The 20,956-nt window shown below is 45.5% G+C and overlaps 1 long non-coding RNA gene across 1 annotated transcript in view; it reads left to right on the top strand.

Annotated features, from left to right (window-relative positions):
• LOC144141877 (uncharacterized) overlaps positions 1-20,956 on the top strand; it is a 46,545-nt gene that overhangs the window by 11,226 nt on the left and 14,363 nt on the right. Inside the window, exons 2-3 of the long non-coding RNA XR_013316730.1 lie at positions 10,965-11,104; positions 11,176-11,240. This is a non-coding gene — a long non-coding RNA (uncharacterized LOC144141877). The remainder of the gene's footprint in view (positions 1-10,964; positions 11,105-11,175; positions 11,241-20,956) is intronic.

Genomic DNA, 20,956 nt, shown 5'->3' on the forward strand with positions numbered 1-20,956 from the left:
ATTAGAACATATTATATACTCATGTCTAATCAAGCACCTTTAAGATAATAAATGTTTCACGCCGTGGCAACATGGATTTCGGTCAGGTTTATCTTGTGTAACGCAACTTACTGAGCTTATTCACGATATCGCTCTAGGTTTCGACAAAGGTGTGCAGGTAGATGCTATTTTCTTAGATTTACAAAAAGCTTTCGATGTTGTTCCGCACAATCTTCTGCTTTACAAGATGTTGTTTTTAGGCCTTCCCAAATACATGCTAAGCTGGGTGAAAGACTACTTGAGTGATCGCCAGCAGCAGGTCCTTGTTAATGGTGTTTCATAATCTCCTGTTAGTGTTTTAGCTGGAGTCCCACAGGGCTCTGTCCTTGCACCACTACTTTTTTCTTATTTTCATCACTGATCTTCGCATCGGACTTAAATGCACTGTACGGTTATATGTGGACGATTGTATCATATATCATCCTGTGAAATGTACCGAAGACGTAAATGTGATGCAAACGGACCTTGACAGAATTGTCACTTCCTGTACAGAATGGCAGATGAAGTTAAACATCTCCAAATGCTATCACGTCCAATTTACGAACAAGAAAAACAGTCCAAATGCTATCACGTTCAATTTACGAACAAGAAAAACAAAGTTCAATCTTCATGATCGTTGCAGAATAGTAAAATACAGTCTGTAGACACGGTAAAATATATCTTGGTGTGACCCTCACAGAAACATTAGACTGGACCACCCACATCTAGACAATAATCAGCAAGCCATATCGTCTTCTTTATTTCTTCCAGAGGAATTTTAAGGATGCCCCCCAAGCACTAAAAGAAACTCTTTATTTCACAAATATAAAACAAGTACTTGAATACGCATATACAACATGAGACCCCTCTACTGCAATATTACAAGAAAAACTAGAGAGAGTTCATAAACGAGCTTCTCGGTTTGTAACCAGTAATTATATTTTAACGTCAGGAGCTCAGAAATTATAATGTCTTGGATAGAAATCGTTGAATCAGAGAAGAAAACTGCTAAGTTTGAAATTTCTGCACAGCATTTACAATAGGCAAACAGGAATAGATAAAGATTTATATTTAAAACAGCCACACTACGTATTCACACGCAGAGATAATGCACGAAAGATTAGAGAATTCCAATGCCGCATTATTGTATTCAAACATTCATTTTTTCCTAACACTATTATTGACTGGAATAATCTCCCAAACGAAGTGTTTCTTGCAGCGAATTTTCCTGAGGCTATAGAGCATGCTGTATAATTTTATTTCCAGAATGGTATTTTCCTCATCTATTGTTGTTCAAATAAGTGTTTCATTGTTATTTGTCTCAAACAAGCAAATTTATGTGCTGTATACTGTTCAAAATAACCCCCCTACAATATTGCCCTACGGGCGCTGTAGGAACGTGTAATAAATAAATAAATAAAATAAATAAAGAATGCCCCCTTCAAAACAGTTGATTTTGGCGCGCACTCAAACGTAGCGCGCAACGAGCGGCTAGTTCGCTGTTCGCCAGGTTTTCAACAAAAAAATCGCTTTCATCAAACCCCGGTGGCGTTGGGAATAGATGTGCGTGCAAGATGCGTGTGGTCTCCGAATCGTTTTTGCTGGGTTTGTAAACGACGGTTACATGTAATTCTTGGATGTGCAGAATTTATAACCCAAGGAAGTCAGGGGGTTCTTTTATTTGGCAAGCGACTACAGCGCACGCTTGTCTGTCGCTGCCTTGAATGCTCTGCCACACCCCTTTGCGGGTTGCCTAAAAAACCGATACAATAGCAAAGACTCTACTAGAACCTTAGAAGTCTTCACTTCATTTCGCGGATTGCGGTTGGCATAGGCGAATAAGTGTCTCAGGGGGTTAGTTTTTGGAAGACGATAACAGAAATGCCCATAGCACTGCCTTCACTGTGTGTTGCGGTTTTGGCGTTTTCGTGAAAATTAGCTGGCACAGCAAGGTTTGGGATGAGTTGTTGAAGCTCATGGAATGCTTCCTGATGGGCTTCTTTCGAGAAGAAAGTGCTGCTATACTTTGTCAAATCGGTAGTGGCTCCGCTATTCGGGCAAAAAACAGGAAGTACGCCCATAGCATGAGGAATCCGCGCAGGAGTTTCACCTTGTTTTGTATTATAAATTTCGCTGCTGCAGAAATGTTTGGCATACCTGTCGAGACTGCACTTCTTGCCGACATGTTCAAAAGCGTGGATTCCTCGTCGTTTAAGCGAAAGGTTCGGGCGTTCAGTGTAAGCCCTGACGTAAGGGTGGCCTTGAAGTGAGACTCTGACCTTGCAAGATGTTGTCCGAAATTCTACGAGAACACTATAACGTCGTCGAGGTAGATCAAGCAGGTGTGTCAGTTTAAACTGGCAAGAACAGATTAGGAACAGCCTTCTCTCGGTGTCTCTCGTTCACTTCGGTTTGCAAGTGGGAGGTATTGATTACAGGCGGCCCCAACTATCATGCAGCAATATTTTTATGAAATCGAGGGTTGGACGGAAACCTGTCTAACCAGGAAAACGCATGACAATAAAAACTGGCACTGACCAAGAATGTTTAAAATCCAAAAAAGATGTTTCGGCTCCGGTACGGGTGCCTTGTTCACAATGAAAAGTGTGGGCGAAAGTGATCCATTAAACATTCTTTGTCAGTGTAAGTTTTCATTGTCAAGCAATATTTTCAAAAAGAGCAATGGCGTTACTTGAACAAAACCTAGCTCGTAATGTTTGTGGTGCAGTGGAGTAGCGGCCAGTAATTTTTTGTAGTGAGCTTGAATTATTTATTTCGAATCATTTATCTAAATCAAGAAGTGCTGTCCTAGTCTCATTAAAGTGTCAACGAGACACTTATCGGTTCCCCAGGGTGAAGTATAACTACGGTATTTTCTTGAACAAAAAAATTTCGTACTCATTTATTCTGACTGTTAAAAGAGCCCACGAAATATGAAAAATACCACGTGAGGGTGCTGCGGCCCGCATCATAAACCAGCGTCCTCATGAAAGCTGATTGAAAGCACCTGCTTTGCCTGTCAGACGTCTAAAAAGACCACACATCACCTGGAAAAGGGCTTGCATGAAAAAAGCATGAACAGCAAGTTGTCCGGTACACATGGGACAAATGAGGCAAAAACTCGATCGCGATGTCATCTTAATTTTTTTCTTTATTTCAGTCTAGCTAACTCAGACACAGGTTGTTCAAGGGCACTGCTTTATTATCCGGAACACATCACCGTAACGCGTTATTTTGCATATACCGCGGAGTTTACTGATAAGTGAGAATTATTGAGTACGCAGTTATTTTGTCGAAGCATATACCGCACTTAGTTTCCCTACTTGTGTACCTCAAGTGCCTCAATAACACTTCAGTGATTATGAGACTACTTAACGAGTTCGATAATTATTTATGATTGTGTCTCTTTAACGAATCAATTTCTGGCTGCCACTCAAACTGCCCTAAAAACGTTATACGCGGGGTTTTGTTTGAGTAACGCCCTTGCTCTTTTTAAAAACACTTCATCCACTCAAGCTGCGACACCCTGTATATTGAAGAGCAATACATCCCGTGGCAGAGGTGGTAGATGGCATGGGCAATGGTTCGTAGGTGGCGCCCGTCATTTGTTTTGTGATTTTGTTGAGTCGTCCGAATTCAACGCAAAACCTCCGTGTGCTGTTTTGTTTCTTAACAATCACAACTGGGAGAGAACAGAAGATTTTGCAGGGCGGTATGATGTAGTACCCGTTCATATTTTTAACTGCCAGGAAGCCTTCAGAGCCCGTGTGAATACCCCCGGGTAGGTAAGTTCAGGCCACATCAGGCCACACGCCGCTTGCCGATAACGACTGAGAGCCTCCGGCTTTCGCCCCATGCTCAGAGCAGACAGCTTGGCGTCGCTTTTCTCCATCGCTACAAGCTCGCACGGAGTAGGCACCGCTATAGTAAGCCACGGCCGCGGCGAGTGACGTTGTAAGGTGGCGATCCAGCTGCATCGGCAGAATGGGACAAGCTGCCGCTGGCAGTGGAGAGGTGGCGTTGTGAATCCCAATATGTGTTGCCGATACATTCGCGTAGCTGCGGTCAAATTGAAGGTGATGGCCGTCTCGATTAAGTTAGTAAAGCTTTCCTTCAAAATATTCAAGTTTCACTGCTTCAAACGTGCAATGCCTCTTGCGACGGAGCCAACGCGGTTGCAAAGCAAGCTGCATTGACTCCTTAGGGAATTAAGGAAGGAAGCAATTTTTAATATAAAAGGATGTCCCGAAGCCGCAGGAGAAACGGAAGTGAGGTAACGGCGGTACTAGCAACGCTACCTTTACGGTTTACGGCTTTCATTCGCTTGGCACAGGAAGGCCCTACAACGGTGTTCTAGGCAATCTTTTGGCTTCCACGTTGTTTGGGGAACTGTTTCGGCATCATGACGTGGTTTCCGGAGGAACTATTAGTCTTCTCCTGAAATCAATTATAGCATCATCCTTGGGGAAAATTGTACTATAAAAATTACGTCGCAGAACCAGTCGGAAATATTACAAATGCAGCAGAGAAAGTGATGCCGTTTTTTCTGAGGCACAATTTACTCGTTATATTATGGGCTGACGACATGGCTTTATGGTATGGGTATGTTCGAACCATCGCGAGGTTTTGTTCCTGTTCCCATTTTTCTTTCTTTCAGAAGTATGACGTAAAACCCGTGGATGGAAAACAGTAGATTGAACGTAGCCGTTTTCGAATTGCGTATGTGTGTAGGCATCGTATTTTGTCTGCGGCCTCCTCAGAGTTGATTGAGGGCATAATCCTCGTGGTACAGCTGAGTTCGTGGGTCATGTCACGTAGATGACGTGGCGTGTATTTATCGCCGTGATTGGGCCTGACAGCCGCTCCAGGGCTGGGCTTCTGGGGGCTGCAAGCGGTGGTGCGAGTCATTGCGCCGCTACCCTGTGCATGTGCGCGTGCAGTTTGTTGCAGTGCGGGGAAGCTTTTTTGCTTTGCGTGAAAGCCACGCTCCTTTCATTTGGTTGTTGGGTTTAACGCGCCGACGCAACGCAGGCAGGGAGGCGCGCCATACTGGAGGGCTCCGGATTAATTTTGACTACCTGTTTATCTTTAACGTGCGCCAAAATCTCATACACATGGGCGTTTTTGCTTTTCGCATCCATCCGTAAAGCGGCCTCCGCGGCCGGGAATCGAACCCGCGACATCGTGCTCAGAAAGCCACGCTCCTGAAACAAGCTACGTTACGCGGAAGCATGTCCGTCGCGACGACGTTTGGAGGGGACTATTTATGCTTGCGGCATTTGAAAAATGGGGAACAACCAGGCATTATTAAGGACGTGTTAAAGCGTGACTGTGCATTGATACGGCACCTCAGACGCAACGTGCGCTGCATATCACGGGACCGGGAAAGTTTGTTTGGGCGTCTGTAAGTTGTTCGGGCCCTGTGCAAAACCCTGAAAGCAACAAAACAATGGCCGTTTGGGAGCAAAACTTCCACCCTCTTGGTGTCTTTGTCAGTCGACAACATGGACTGAACCAAGCGCGGTTCTCTTTCCGTGAACTCCATCCGGTATTTGTGCTCTATATCGTTCGCCATGCAGGAAAACTAGTTAGCTCTTTCTCTTGGCGCTCTCTTTTCAAGAACAAACCAGCTCATCTGCTTGCCGGTTGCCCACCACGCTCCCACTGCATGGCGGAGACGACAGAGATTTGAATGGCACGCCTTCACAAATGTAGCACGGGCCATGAATCCTGTATAGGTAAGGTAGCGCTGATCTGTTCAAGAGCTCTGCACCTTGGTTGTTTAGAGGAAGGTATTACTCAATATGAGACGCGCGGTTAAGACAAGCGGGGTGGTTCATCAATGGAGGAACCTCAAATGTACAAGTGTTTGGAAGGGCAGCCGCGGTAGATGTGACCTCCTCCTCTGGCGTTGCAGCACAGCGGACGACAATCAGGCCTTGGCCATATGTGTGCCTTCTCTAGTGTTACGTTTCGCGCGGCATTTCTTAGTGTGGTCGGAAGGGGGTGGCGGTAGTGCGCTGATTCCTGCCTACAAAATGCAGCAGGGTCCTAACGGGTACAACCAGGCGTGTGAGCCAGCGCCTCACACTGCCTTGGTGTTTTCAGTAGGGTAGATATCATTTGAGCTTGTTGAACGTCTTCTCGAATAACATCTGTGAATAAAGCGACTTAGGCTAGCGGCGTTGTCCAGAACAGTTTCCGCAGTTCTTTACGCACATCGTCGCCGATCATTCCACGCAATGTATCCGTTGCACCAACAACTTCGTCACAAGATTCGCAGTAAAGAGCAATTTTGCCGGTCGTACGGTTTTCAGTAGGTACCCGGGGTCTTTTCGATTGCGGCGGTACGTAAGAGGAATTATTGAACGCTTTTTTCTGCGCATCAAAAAATCAGCTTCTTCATTTCCCTGTAGTCGGCAGCACGGCAAGAATTTTTTTACTTAAAACCTTTTTGTAGTAGTATTTAGTGCGCATTTGGGGCAACAGTTCTGGTTGTTCATTTTTCCCGCCGGTAATAAAAGTTTTGAGAATTCATATTTAGGTTGCTTACAGGTTATCAGTCAGATATCGTAGTCCTTGAGCTAGTGCCGGCCACATAAAAACACAGGCCGAAGAGTTTTCTCATCGTCCCACCTTTTGAAAACTTTTATGGGCTCCAGTGTCTCAAAGACGTGTTCAGGGTCCTCGCCAGGTTATCGCCTTAACGCTTGTGCTTCATGGAGGTAATGAAGCAGGGTGGAAGTGGATTTTTGCCCAATGGTGTTTATTGGCGGTATTTGTTTTTGCACGAGACAACCCAACGAATCGCTTCGGCAGTTGGTAGCCTGATTAGGCATGCTCACTGCTTCCAGAGTGCCATGAAAGCATCAAGCACGACGTATGCCTAAAGAGAATATAAATATTGTCTTAACTTGCACCTCAACCAGTTTTTACGTAGACAAAGACAAGAGTCTTCTTCAGGGAGTAAAGTTGAGAAGAACTGCGAGTTGGACTTGTTGGTACAGGTTCATCATGGGAAACAGCGCAAAAAGAAAACTTGGACAAGAAAGACGACGGGACGAAGCGCTTCGTCCCGTTGTCTTTCTTGTCCGAGTTTTGTTTTTGCGCTGTTTACTATTATGAGTAAAGTTTCCTGCGGAGAACCTGTGCTCTACAAAGAAAAGAAACCATGCACAAGCAATTTAAGCAGTCACCGAAGTGACGTGGAGTGACAAACATCGTCGAAATAAATGCCCCAAAGCTTTTTTCTTCCAGGAATTATCGCCAATGCTCTTTAAGGAACACATATATTTGTATCGACAAAATACATGAATAAACAAGAAAGGCCTGGCAAAGTGACCGAACGGAAGCACCCTTAACCTATCTAAACAAGGTTTACAGTACACCGAATAAAGAGCGACTAAAACGTGATTTGCTCTAAACACAAGATCAGAATGCCAGTCGCCGAACGTTTGAGGTCCCAATGCACGTAAACCTCAATAGTCATGGTTGGGGAACAAAGGAACAGCAATAAATTGCAGAAATTAGCCATAGTAAATTTACTCGTCTGTAGCATTGGATGCGTACCTTACAAGCCAGCTACAAGCAAAATGTAGTTGACGGCGGATTTTTCGGGCGCATACGGTTTTCGGACATGCTCGAGTATTGGGGGTCTAAAGAGCACCAGGACACACCTCATACATTCAATGTATTACGAAGCTCAAAAGTTCCGGCAGGCTAGGACGGCCTGTTCGATTTTTCGGACTATCCGGGCGTCAGCCAGACCGGCTCACAAGCATACTGAGGTGTTGTGGCGCCGTCTTGCTTGTTTTTTTCCTCCTGTAGCGTTTATATGGTGCCGGCCTTGCAAGATCCTTGTTGAATGGCGACTCGGTCAACGTTCACAGGGTAGAGTAGTCTAGCATGTGTCTGGCACTGACCAGCTCATCAACAACCTTCGCACTGCAGGCGCTGAAATTTCCTCCACGGTCAGGCTCTCAGAGGTCCCGGACGTGGCCTAAGATTGAAACTGTGCGCTCGGCTTAGGAATGAAGAACTCATTGGAAAAGTGTTTGCGGAGTTCAATATTGACGGTGACGACAAGTCAACTGCAGCAGCACGACTATGGCAAGCTGAGCTATTACAAGTGGTCACAACTCTTTCGTCGGCTTATGGCGGCACAACTCTCGCTGAAATTCAGGTGGACCTGCTCGCACGGAAGGGAAGCATGGTTCCGGAGCGCATTCCTTACTTTTTCCTCCTACACACGCAATGGGTAGTAAAAAAGTGAGCTTTTGCGGGACCATTTGCTTTTCCGGACAGCCTGGTTTTCGGGACATTTTCACGTTCCCGCAAGGTTCCGAAGAATTGGCCGTCGACTGTTTGTGACTCTGTTTTTTTTTTTCAGAAGACTCAATAGGCTGAAGATTTCTGCAAAAAAACAAAACAGTAATTTCAAAGACAAATGGCCAAGATGTGTACGCATCAAAGCTAGCACAATGGATGTTAAGCATCTCGAAAGCTCAATAAACGGGAAACAAGATGTTAAACAAAAAGGTTAACTAGCCCAAGTACCCGCCGCAGAAAAGGAGAAAAAGCTTTTACGACGCATTTCCTCACTACCCGAAAATTGAATGAACGTTTCAAACATACCATGAAAGGCTTGTATCCAGAAGCGATAGCAATGTAACACCTGAAAACACGAGGAAGCCTTATAACAAACCGGTACTACGTCCTACAACAAAAATGGCCGCGTACGCGCTCCTTCGGTTGTCAGTGTATATAACAATGATGCCTTCTTTATATATGTGGTAGTAGCGTTGTACAATTACATGTGCATGTACGTGAGCGCGATTTGCGTGGTCTTCTTCTTGACTTTGATGTTGCCTTACCTATATTTTTGTGATCTAAGTTGTACTACCCCCCCCCACTGTAATGCCTCAGGCGCTGTGGGTACTGCGTAAATAAATAAATAAATAAATGTCTACAAAAATGTATAGTCTTTGTCGACATTTGCCAAGTAATTGCCTGCCTTTGCTTTCGCGCTCACCTCTCGTGCTTTTCATACCACTGCGTTCTTACCAAGGTAAACCCACTAATGTTTTGCTCAAGTAAATTTAAAGTTACCGCATTCCACTACTACGGGCCAGGGTTCTCGATGCCAGCGCTGCAGTACCGCGGAGACGAACGTCAAACGAGGCCCCCTACTTCAACGTTTATAGAACCCCATTGCCCTACTCTACGTGCGCTCAAAGCAGAACTTGAAACCTATTCTGGAACCCTTCGTTGCTGCTGCCGTGGGATTTCTGGAAAGCCACCAGGAACGCAGGCAGCAGCAGGCGAGGGTTTACTACAGTAGATGCAGTATATCATTTGCTATCGCTAAAGCCAAGGCTCCATGAGGTGTTTTATAGACACCGCGAATATCAGTTATGTATTGACGTTCTCCCATACCTTCACCTAATGTCTTTTTCTTGTTCAACAATGTTTACAAATATGAGCATTAACACCAGACATTGACGTTCCTATTAGTCGATGGGTATATGAGACAATTGCGCAGAGTTTGTTCGACTTTGGTAGGGTGGCTGAATCGAGTCACAGACAGACAGACAGACAGACAGAACGACAGACAGACAGACAGACAGACCAAATGTCTGGGTTGAAGTAGCGCAAGAAAGACTATGGTTTTTGAAATAAGGGCAGCTGCCGTTAAGGCCAAATTATTGGTTTAGCTCTGCCACTCCCAGCCACCACATTCCTTCTCAAGAAGCGGCGCTGCGGCTTTGAGACCGCGCTTCTTCCTGAGGGACGCTCTTCTGTCTCCCCATCTCCCTCTTTCTAGAAGACGCGGCTGTTGCAGCCCACATTGCCGGCCGAACTTGTTCTGAGAGTTCTGTATGCTTGGCAGGCACAGATCTTTTTGTGTGCCGGCTTTCACCACTCTCCCAAAGTGGACCAAGCTAGAACGCCATAGAACCTACTACAACCGTCTTCGCGAACACGGCGTCTGTAGCTGAGCTTTTCTTTGCTTGGCACTTGAAAATCGCCCGCACGTGAACAGGCGAGGAGAAGAGTACGAGATAGATCACGCCACAAGCCATGGAAAAAGTGTTCTCCACGGTCCAGCAGTGCTGGCGTGCGTGATGATGTCATTATTCCGCCAGATCTTCCGGCGAACGCTGGCAGGCCCGTCATAAAATTAAATACCATCGCATTTATTTCCAAGTACGGGTAACAGAGACCTTAAGCCTAGTAGCTAACCTTAGCTAAAGAAACAAGACTAGTGACAGTTTATACAATGATTTCGAATATCTAATAGATAGGGTGAACGCTCCATCAAGTGTTTCGATTAAAGCTTTGACGCCAACATATAGTAGAATGACGTAGCTAAAGACGGTGGAACAATTCTAATTTAAAAGACCTGGTGGGGGCGGAAGAAATCATCTACTAAGTGCAAGCCAAGCTAAAACTCTCGGAAGTAAAGCTGCACGCAAGAACTTTGGTTAATACTCCTGTGTGTCGTGGTTGGTAACGCAAACTGACCACTAATGCCGGGCATGTTGTTTGTATAAAGGAAAATATTCAAAGGCTCTAATGACAGCTTTACAGAGTACATGACGCATCTCCTTTGTTTTACAGCTACCAACTGCCGGCCAGAATTCCACACTTCACAATTTAGCAGTATATTCGGCTAACTAGGGTAAAAACGTATTTCTACAAAATGCATCTCTCATAAAAATTTTGGCTATTTTGGGTTAATGCTCAAGTAGCTTTGTGTATGCTATTTTTGGATGGCTAATGCTTTACATTAAATAAAGTTTCGCTTTAAAACATGGTTGTAACTTCGCAGCGCCAACGACATGCTTTACGAAATGTGCAGGCTAGCATTTATAATATTTCAAACGTGTATACCTGCTCAATTCTAATTGTCCTTTAAATAATCTCCTTAATTCACTTTTTTTCAGTTTTATTCAAGAGCACCGTACGTGTGGACGTATCTAGAGGGTCCTGAAGACGAAGGAATTCGCTGCAAAGCAGATAGACTGACAGTAGCTTACAAAAATAAATTTGAATTTAGGAGAAGAGAAACAAAGGGTGCATGGAGGTAAGCATTGGTTTTTAAACAGGCTTTTAAAGCCCTAGACTACGGTTTTAACAGGTGGGCTATCGTTTCAGTTGCACACAGCAGTTCACCGCAAAACTACGTAGACGCCGATCGCAGATGTTGATTTATATACGAGGTAAGAATAATTTTTTGCTTTCACGTATTTATGTCTCATTCGAAATCTTTAGTGTAGGCCTTCATAATTCTGGTTTATTCAAGTACCAACAAATATCTTATTCATACATCACTATTCAATCATCACAATTTTCAAAAAAGGTCGAATATAAACACACGCATCTCCCAAGGCGATGGAAAACGCCTAACATAAACAAAGATTTTATAATAACGAGAAGTATTTTAGGCAAGCTAGAAAGAAATGTGCTATCTAGCACCGGTTAGGCTGGTTCTCGGGCTATTATAATGTTAAATTTCAAGCGTTTAAACCAATAAAACCGTGGATGCCCAAAAAGCTCCTTTGAGCAGTTATTTTGGAGAAAACGGCAAACTATTACGTGAGCAATAAATCGGTTAGTGAGTACTATGGCACGTCTACTAGGGTCGCACGCAAAACGTTAGTGGAATATGCCGAAACCTTACCGGACTCACCGGTATTTCACCTTTGCCACAAAAATATTTGGTCAACAGAGACTGATATGCGTATGATTGCCGTGTTCATTAACTTCGCTAACGTACATGTCAATACAACTCACTATCTACTAACAGCAAACAGTGCTAGTGTGTGAGGCTACAATTGCCGGCGCACCCCTCACAAAACTTACACAAAAGAATTTCTTTGATTCTGCCATTCATCCCTCTAGAGCAAGCATTTTGCCTCATTCAGGTGCGTCGTGCCGTGCACTTGAATCATCGTAACAGTTAACTGAGGGAAGCGGTGTGCGATGTCCGTCACGTTCATTGTCGTATATTTTGGCTAATTTCCGGAGCAAAAAAAATAGAAACAACATCTTCAGCAACGTTGTAGATTGGTGTGAAGCGGATATTTTTGCGTTAAGAGAAACACGGCTAAACACGCGGATATGTGAGTCTGAGTGGTTTTCTACTTCGACTTATTTCAATGCATATAGTTGCTATCGCAACGAAATACAACATGGTGGCACTTTGCTGGAGGTTTCAGAACGTTTACATTAGTTGTGCATAAATATTCCCACCAGACGTGGTTCGGTTTGGTGTTATATTTTAAAAAAATATTAGGAAACACTTCTTTGGCGTTTCTTATTGTCCTGCGAATGCTGATGCCTCATTTGTTGATGACTTGCATGACAATCAACGATAATAAAACACGATACTTGGCTTCCCCTATAACATTGTTAGGCAACTTTAACTACCTGTCTATCGACTGGACGGTCGAGCATTCCGGCGGTACCACATATTCCTCCCCATCTCAGGCATTTTTGAAGTCTCGTAATGTTAAGTTTGACGTAAACAGTAGCTAATCCTACAAGAGTACAAACGCTTCTGCCAACGTTCTTGACCTCGTTTTAACGACCAATCCTGAACTTTTCCACGGCCTATCAGTTTTGCCAGGTCATTCTCTATTGGATTTCTAAGTAGACGCCAGTAGTTTCAAGGCCCTCGCCAAATGTAAAATAATTTGATAAATTCAACCTTCAACTTTTCGCTTTTTTAGAAGAGAATTTGCCTTACTTTGAGACACATTCTGTACAAGATAAGTGGAAAACGTTTTCTACTAAAACGACGGAACTCAGGCGCATGTGCATTCCACCCAAGGCAATATCAGAAAACCCGAAATCACCAATGTACAACGACTTCCTAAAGGAGCTTTCCCCCCAAAACAAAAGATTGTTTCGTGCAGCCAAACGACATTTGTCTGAGTACCAATGGAATGCTTTCCAAAGGGATGCTGATGCTTACATTCAGGCAATCCGCAATGCATACACAATTTTTATGAACATGTTTCCGTCAATGCCGGCACAAAACCCTAGGGAGTTTTGGATTATTGTTAATAATAGACACAAATGAAGTTTCCTTGACTGATGCTGAAGCGACGGCTGTTTCGCGAAACGATTGTGCCACTTTACTTATTAACGTATTTGTAAACATCTCTTCTGTGGCTCATTGTAGGTTCCGAGCTGTTTTATGAACTGGCTTCCCTGTTATATCACCCATTACAATTATCCTTCCGGCATAGTTAAACAGTTAGATTCCTTGAAGTTGTCCTCTTCATGCGGTATTGACAGCATTAGTGTAAGACTTTTCAATGAAACAAAATGGCTTCATGAAGTTTCAAATAAAAATTCTTTCATCAATTCCTAAATCCAGGTGGAAATCCAGGTGACAGGCAAACGGCGAAGGTGGTCCCTATTCAAGAATCCGGAGCGAAGCATTCTGATGATGATGATGGTTGGATGTTTATGGCGCAAGGCCAACTGGGGCAAAGAGCGCCAAAACAAGTCGATGATAGGGGTGAAACCTTACACACTAAGTAAAATCAGCAAAAACAAAAGTAAAATCACGAAACGACAATGAGCATGGCTGGTGTATAGGGCCAGATTTCATGATGCGTGATAGGAAATGAGGTTTAAGAACTTGACGTCGGACAAATACTCAAACACACGTTTCACGGAAACAATGGCATCATCACCTAGGAAAAACGATGGATGTAGGGGAATATGTTGTCTGTAGAGTTCTCTGAAGTGTTTGTGTCGTGTTATGTGAAGTGCCTTGCATGTGATTAGTATGTGCACTACGGATAGGGCCTCTCCGCACCTGCTGCACTGGGGTCTAGAAGATCCCGTCAGCAGATACGAGTGCGTTGCATGGGTGTGCCCTATCCGCATCCTACCCAAGGCGACTTCCGTCTGTCTGTTGTGTGAGTCAGATGTGTACCGTCCCAAGTGTGGCTTTATTACATGTAGTTTGTTGTCTGTCTGTTCGTCCCAGTGTGTTTGCCATGTTCTGCGCAGGTGTTGTCTTATGTGTGGCTTGAGGTCTGTGTAGGGTATCGCTGTAATGTCTACAGTGTTCCTGAGTGCAGCAGCAGCGGCCCTCTCGTCTGCCAACTCATTCCCAGCGATCCCTGCGTGTCCTGGGACCCAGCAGAGGACCAGCTTATGCTTTTGTGCATACACGGACATGATAGTGTTAAATACAAGATTAACTATGTGGTTTTTGGGGGGTGTATGCGATGACAGTGCGCGAACAACACTCAAAGAATCTGTATAGATGATGGAATTGGGAATTTGATTTTCAAGAATGTGTCGTACAATCAGTAAAATTCCATACGCTTCTGCTGAAAAAACTGTTGTGTGCACGCTCATGGTTCTGGCTGCATTAAAATTTGGACCATGAGCAGCGCACGACACCATAGTGGAGGTTTTAGAAGCGTCACTATAAAATTCCGCACATGTGTATTTAAACTGCAAAGACAGAAAGTGCTTCAGTATTGCAGCTCGTGGTACACGATTTTTATCAAGTCTCATAAAAGAAAGGTCGCACGACACAGGGCGAACTTGCCAAGGCGGTAAACTGTTAGAAAAGGATGACCTGTACACGTCTAAAAACAAAGCACTGAGATCCGCGGCTCGCTCTCTCACTCTAAGTGAAAATGGCAGAGGAACGGATGGGCGATTTACAAATAGCAGAGATGTTGATGTATCATTAAAGACAGGATAAAAAGGATGATTATTCAGCGATGAAATTTTAAAAGCATAAAGCAAGTCCATGTATGTTCGTTGGTTCTCAAGGCTCCACTTATTACATTCGACATAAAGACTCTCAGCAGGGCTAGTGCGAAAAGCACCCGACGAAAGACGAAGGCCCAAGTGTAGCACTGGGTCAAGAATTCGCAAGGCTGTCTTAGTCGCCGACCCATATACCACACTGCCATAGTCCAAACGAGACCCAACCAAAGCAGTATACAAGCGAAGCAAGAGTTCTTTGTCAGAACCATAGGATTGGTGGGAGAGAACCTTAAGTATATTCATTGTTTTGAGACATTTATTTTTAAATTCCTTGATGTGGGGAATGAATGTGAGTTGGTGATCAAACACCACACCCAAGAACTTGTGCTCCTTGTTCACAGGAAGCGACACGCCATTCAGAGTAATGTCTGGGTCCGGATGGACCCCGCGCTTCCTGGAGAACAGAACGCAGGAGCTTTTTGCAGGATTCAATTTAAACCCATTCTTGTCTGCCCAGCCGGCAAGCTTCTTGACGCCGAGCTGGACTTGACGTTCGCAGATGGACATATTACATGATTTAAAAGATATCTGTACGTCATCTACATACATGGAGTAAGAAATTGTAGGCGGCAGTGCCTTCCCAAGGGAGTTCATTTTTACTATGAAGAGAGTGCAGCTTAGAACTCCGCCTTGCGGCACGCCATTTTCTTGCACGTGTACCTTTGACAGTGCAGAGCCAACTCTGACGCGAAAGGTTCTCTCAGACAAATAGCTAGCAAGGGTGTTAAACATATTACCAGAAACACCGAATGACTTCAGGTCAGTAAGGATCCCATAACGCCAAGCGGTGTCATAGGCCTTTTCTAGGTCGAAAAACACAGTTAAACAGAACTGTTTATGAATGAAGGCATCCTTAATATATGACTCTAGTGCCACAAGTTGATCATTCGTGGATCGCCCCGCCCTGAAGCCTGCCTGGCAGCTCTCGAGAAGGCCGTTATACTCCAAAAAGTACACGAGCCTCCGGTTTATCATCTTCTCGAGAAGCTTACACAGGCAGCTGGTCAGGGCAATGGGTCGATAGCTAGCGGGAGAAGAAGGGTCCTTCCCTTCTTTCAAGAATGCTACAACTATGGCATCCCTCCAAGACTTTGGAATGTGCCCCGAAAGCCATATCTTGTTGAAAAGGTGAAGAAGTGTTACAAGAGTGTCTGTGTGTAAGTTCTGTATCATTGTATATGTAATGTTGTCTGGGCCTGGAGCTGAGGGTTTACACGTGCTCAGAGCACACCTCAGCTCATGAAGCGTGAACTCGGAGTTATAAGAGGTGGCTGACCTGTCATTGTCATGTAAAGGTTTCTTTTCGGCCACGAGTTTGTGTTTCATGAAGGTGTTTGTGTAGTGTGCTGCACTAGAAACGTGTTGGAAGTGTTGTGCGAGTGTGTCAGCCTGGTGTTCGAGTGTGTCCCCTGTTGTACTGACCAGAGGCAGGCTGTGTGTTTGATGTCCCTTGAGTTTGCGTATTCGTGTCCATACTTTCCGTGTGTCTGTGTAGAAGTTAATTGATGTTATGAATGAACGCCAACTCTCTCGTTTTGACTCACGGCGCACACGTTTTCCTAACGCCTTGGCCCGTTTGAACAAAATGAGGTTACCCGACGTGGGGTACCGACGAAGGACACCCCACGCCTTGTTCTGGGCCTCTCGCGCTCGCCTACAGTCCTAATTCCACCACGGCCTCCGCTGGTTGCGCGGGGCACCAGATGCGTGGGGAATGGACTTTTCGGCGGCGTCGAGGATGTGCGCCGTGAGCAGTTGGGTAGCTTCTTCAACGTGTAGGTGTCCTATGGATGTGTGGTGTAGTTGGGACGTCTCTGTAAATGTATTCCAGGTAGCTCTTGCTTCATTAAACCTTTTATGGGAAGATGGACTGCTCGGGCCTGTACCTATGTACGTTAATGAAGTAGGGAAATGGTCACTACCATATGGGTCCGTGGCCACACCCCACTCAAGACATGGAAAGAGAATTGCCGAACCAATAGCCAAGTCAAGACATGAGTATGTGTTGTGTCCTATGTTATGATATGTAGGCTGTTTATTGTTGAAAAGGCATGCTCCAGAGGATGTAAGAAACCTCTCTATCAGGCGACCCCGGGCATCCGTACGAGAAGAGCCCCAAAGAGAATTGTGAGCATTAAGGTCGCCTGTTAGAATGTACGGTTCGGGCAGCTGGTCAACCAGCGCCTCGAAGTCAGAGCTCAAAAGTGTAACATCAGGAGGAATGTAGATGGAGCATACCGTTATCAACCTATTAAATATTATTAAGCGTATTGCTACAGCCTCAAGGACGGTATTCAAGGTGACAGGGTGGCATGCTAAGGATTTTCGGGCGATTATGGCCACGCCGCCAGAAGAGTGTGTGCAGCCATCCCTGTCTTTCCTGTATACCAGGTAACTATTCAAGAAATTTGTGTGTTTGGAATTCAGATGTGTTTCCTGGACACACATTAAACTTGGCTGGTTGGCATGCAGAATCTCATGCACGTCGTCAAGATTATTCAGAAGGCCTCTGCAGTTCCATTGAACTATGTTTTCTCTTCCCATTATGATGTGATAGAGCTACTGGAGAGTGATTATGTAGGGTCTTTCGGGGCTTGCACTCTTGGGAGGGGCTTTCTGGCCTTCTCTACGGACCTGGACGTCGCAGCCCGTTCCTTCCGCTGCGATGAAAGCCGGAAGGGCTCGACGTCCATGTCGTCATCTGATGGCAAGGGGGTGCCCAGCGGACTGGGCCCCCTTGACGTGGTACCCTTTCGGGCGTTCTTTGACTGCGCTGCCAGTGCCGAAGGCGTGGGGAGCACGACAGATGGCACAGACAGTGAGGCAGGGGAGGGGGTCGCTGCGACTGCCTCCGTCTCCATCTCGTCCGGGCCCTTGCGTGTGCTTCGGGCCGGTGGAGAGGAGGAAACGGTGGGTGCAGCAGCATCCCCACCGGACGTGGATGCCACCACAGCCGCTGCTGGCTCAGCGAGCGGTGCGGAGGCGGGTTGGGCTGCAAGAGGCAACCCAGGGGGGGGGCGGGGGCGGGACCAAGTCCGACTCTCGGTACTGGGTCCCCGCCGAAACAAGACGCCGCTCCGCCCCCCGGCGAGCTGCGTCGGCGTACCTCCCCAGGGGAAAAGAGGCGAACCTCTTCCGCGCCTCTGGGAAGGTGATGTTTTCAGTGATTTTGAGATTTATTATTTTCTTTTCCATCTGGAACCTTTCACACGTGCGGGAGTACGCAGCATGAGGTCCATGACAGTTGCTGCACATTAATTGTTGAGCCTGGCAGTTATCTGTATCATGATCTTGGGATGAACATTTTGCACACGTTGTTTTGCCGCGACAGGAGGTGGTGCCATGCCCGAACCGTTGGCACTTGAAACAGCGCCGCGGGTTCGGGATGTAAGGCCGGACAGAACAGTGAATGAAACCTGCTTTGATGGATTCGGGGAGTGTGGAACGGTCAAATGTCAAGATTATATGCTTTGTCATGATTTGCTTATCATCTCGCCGCATGGTGATGCGCCTCACTGCCGTCACGCCCTCGCCTTTCAGACCTTCGAGCAGATCGGCTTCCGTCTCATTTATCAGATCTGGCTCAGAAATCACACCCTGAGAGCTATTGAGGCTACGGTGGGGTGTGACTCTAATGTCCAGATCTGCCATGCGATTCTGGGTAAGGAGGCTTGTGGCTTGCTGGTGAGTGTTCACCTCGACCAGAACTTCGCCGGTTCTCAGTTTCTTGGCTTGGAAAGACTTGCCAAGGATGCCTTCAAGGAATTTGGTGATAAGGAACACTGACTGGGAGGAGATGGGATTTGACTTGTCAAGAGATTCAACAATCAAGAAGCGCGGATAGTTATCAGGCTTTTGGGATGCAATTGTTGGCAAGGGTGGGAATGAAGCTTCGGTGCGGCCCCTTTTCGGGGGCCGATCACGTTTGGGGGGGGGGGGGGTTTGGAAAATGCCATATGATACATTGGGAAGCAGGGAGACGGGGGTACTTTCTTCTTTGACCTTACCCTGGTAGCCAAAGAGGTCCCGGAGCTCCCTGCCTGGTGAACAGACAGGGAGCCCATCCGCCGGAGCTTGACCTGGGCTCCGACGGCCACCGTTCATGGTTTCTAACCCTTCACCTATAAACACATTGCCACGGTTGGATCCAGCGTATGTTTGGGGGCTCGGGGTCCGCGGTATCGCCAGTACCGTCACCAAGATTGCTCAAGGTGCCCCGTGCGGGGAGCGAAGCATTCTCCTTTTAATAACCGGCCAATTTTTCTTACAAGGGTCCCGTGTACAATATTTTCAGATATAAGACTCCAATAACTTTTTTACACCGTGCCAACATGGACTCAGTCAAGAATTATTTTTACGTAATCCAACTGATATATTTAGTACATTCTTTAGTATATTCCTTGCACATGTTGACCGACCGTCGATCTCAAGCCGACTGCATGTTTTTACACTTCACCAAAGCTTTTGATAAAACAGTTGTTCACCTTTTGATAATAAAACTTTCAAGTATAAACATTGATTTGCCTTTGTAAACGTGGATTGAACAACTCCTAAACCATCGATCTCAATGTCTATCGTTAAATGGTGTCGTTGTCCCTTGCCCCACTAACGTCAGGTGTGCCACAAGGCTCGGTCCTAAGACCTATACTCTTTTAACATAGAACAGTAATAACTCCCCATGAAGTGCATCCCCTTTCGTGCATATATTCGCAGACGATTGCGTTGTCTACCGTAAAATGTTTGATAGTGCTAGCGTCTCCCAGTTACGGGCTGATCTTAACAATATCGCTGAATGGTGTCCCACGTGGAAGATGAACCTTAGCGTAAAAATATGTAACGTAATACGCTGGTCGCGTACCAATTCTACCCCAGCTGATTACCTTCTTAACAATATCAGTGTGAAGTCAGTAGCCAGCGATAAATTCATCGGTGTATATATCGCTTCCGATCTCAATTAGCAATGACACATTAAATACATAATAACAACGCCAATCGCTCACTCGGCTACTTAGGATTGAACGTTCCTAAACGCCCTCTTGCTACCAAATTAATTCTGTACAAGTCCTTGGTTTACTCAGAACTCGAACATGCATAATGTCTGGAACCACATATTTGGAAAGCGACAAATTCTCTTCACTTAGTATAAAAATTATTCTGCACGGTTCATTTTGTCGAACTATCATCCCACTAGTGCCATAACGTAAATACAAACCTTGTCTTTCCCTCCCTTGGTTATGCGCAGCGAAATTTCTCCGCTATGCCTATTTCGTAAAATTTACCATCCCCAAATATTCAGCCATCAGTTTGTCTGTCGCGACTTCTACGTTTTGTTCCGCCGAGTACAATGCTAGTAAGTCTCTCTTACCACGTGTTATCACGGTTCATTTTTTCATTCAATCATACCACACACGGCTGATGAGTGGAATTGCCTCCCCTCAGATTTGGTGTCAATTGTTGGTATCGAATTCTTTCATGCTAAAATCAGCAATTTTATTCTTCAGCCAGATCTGTCCTTTGTACTTATGACGCTTGTGCGCTGTATTATTTGCTATTCACTAGTACTTGTAATTGAACTTTTGGCACCCTTGCCGTCTCTTTTCTGTATTTATTTATTCACTGCAATTCCTACAGCGCCTACGTTTTTTTGGCGCTAAGATGCCACCGCAGTGTCAACATATTTTTTTATTTCGAATGCACTGGGCCTTCTACTCATCTTTTTTTTCCACACCCCTCTACAATGTTACTGCGATTGAGGGCGAAATAGATGAAATGAAAAAAAAATCAAATACCAGTTATGCTGCGCCAACGTTTACTTCTACGCAACATTTTTCTCAATAGGTTTGCCCGAAGCAGGGTTAGCCACGTTTGTAGAAAGAAACAGGACCGGAACCTTGGTAGAGACAAGCAGGTTTCCCGGGGACTTTGTAAATTTAAACATCTGCAACGCCGGAGTATACGAACATCCGACGGCATTTCCATTGCAGGAGGCCAGGGAGTGATATCTCATATTGAGAACTGCGACATGCTGGATGTAGAGGTGGTTGTGTTGAATTTTTTCGCCCCCCCCCCCCCAGGTGCCATTTTCTGTAGAAGCGGCCAATGAAAAGCAATCGCCGACACACGCGAACAC

The sequence above is a fragment of the Haemaphysalis longicornis genome, unplaced genomic scaffold (genome assembly GCF_048455015.1).
Source record: "Haemaphysalis longicornis isolate Haplotype H1 unplaced genomic scaffold, Haemaphysalis longicornis Haplotype H1 scaffold_6, whole genome shotgun sequence".
Lineage (NCBI taxonomy): Eukaryota > Metazoa > Arthropoda > Arachnida > Ixodida > Ixodidae > Haemaphysalis > Haemaphysalis longicornis.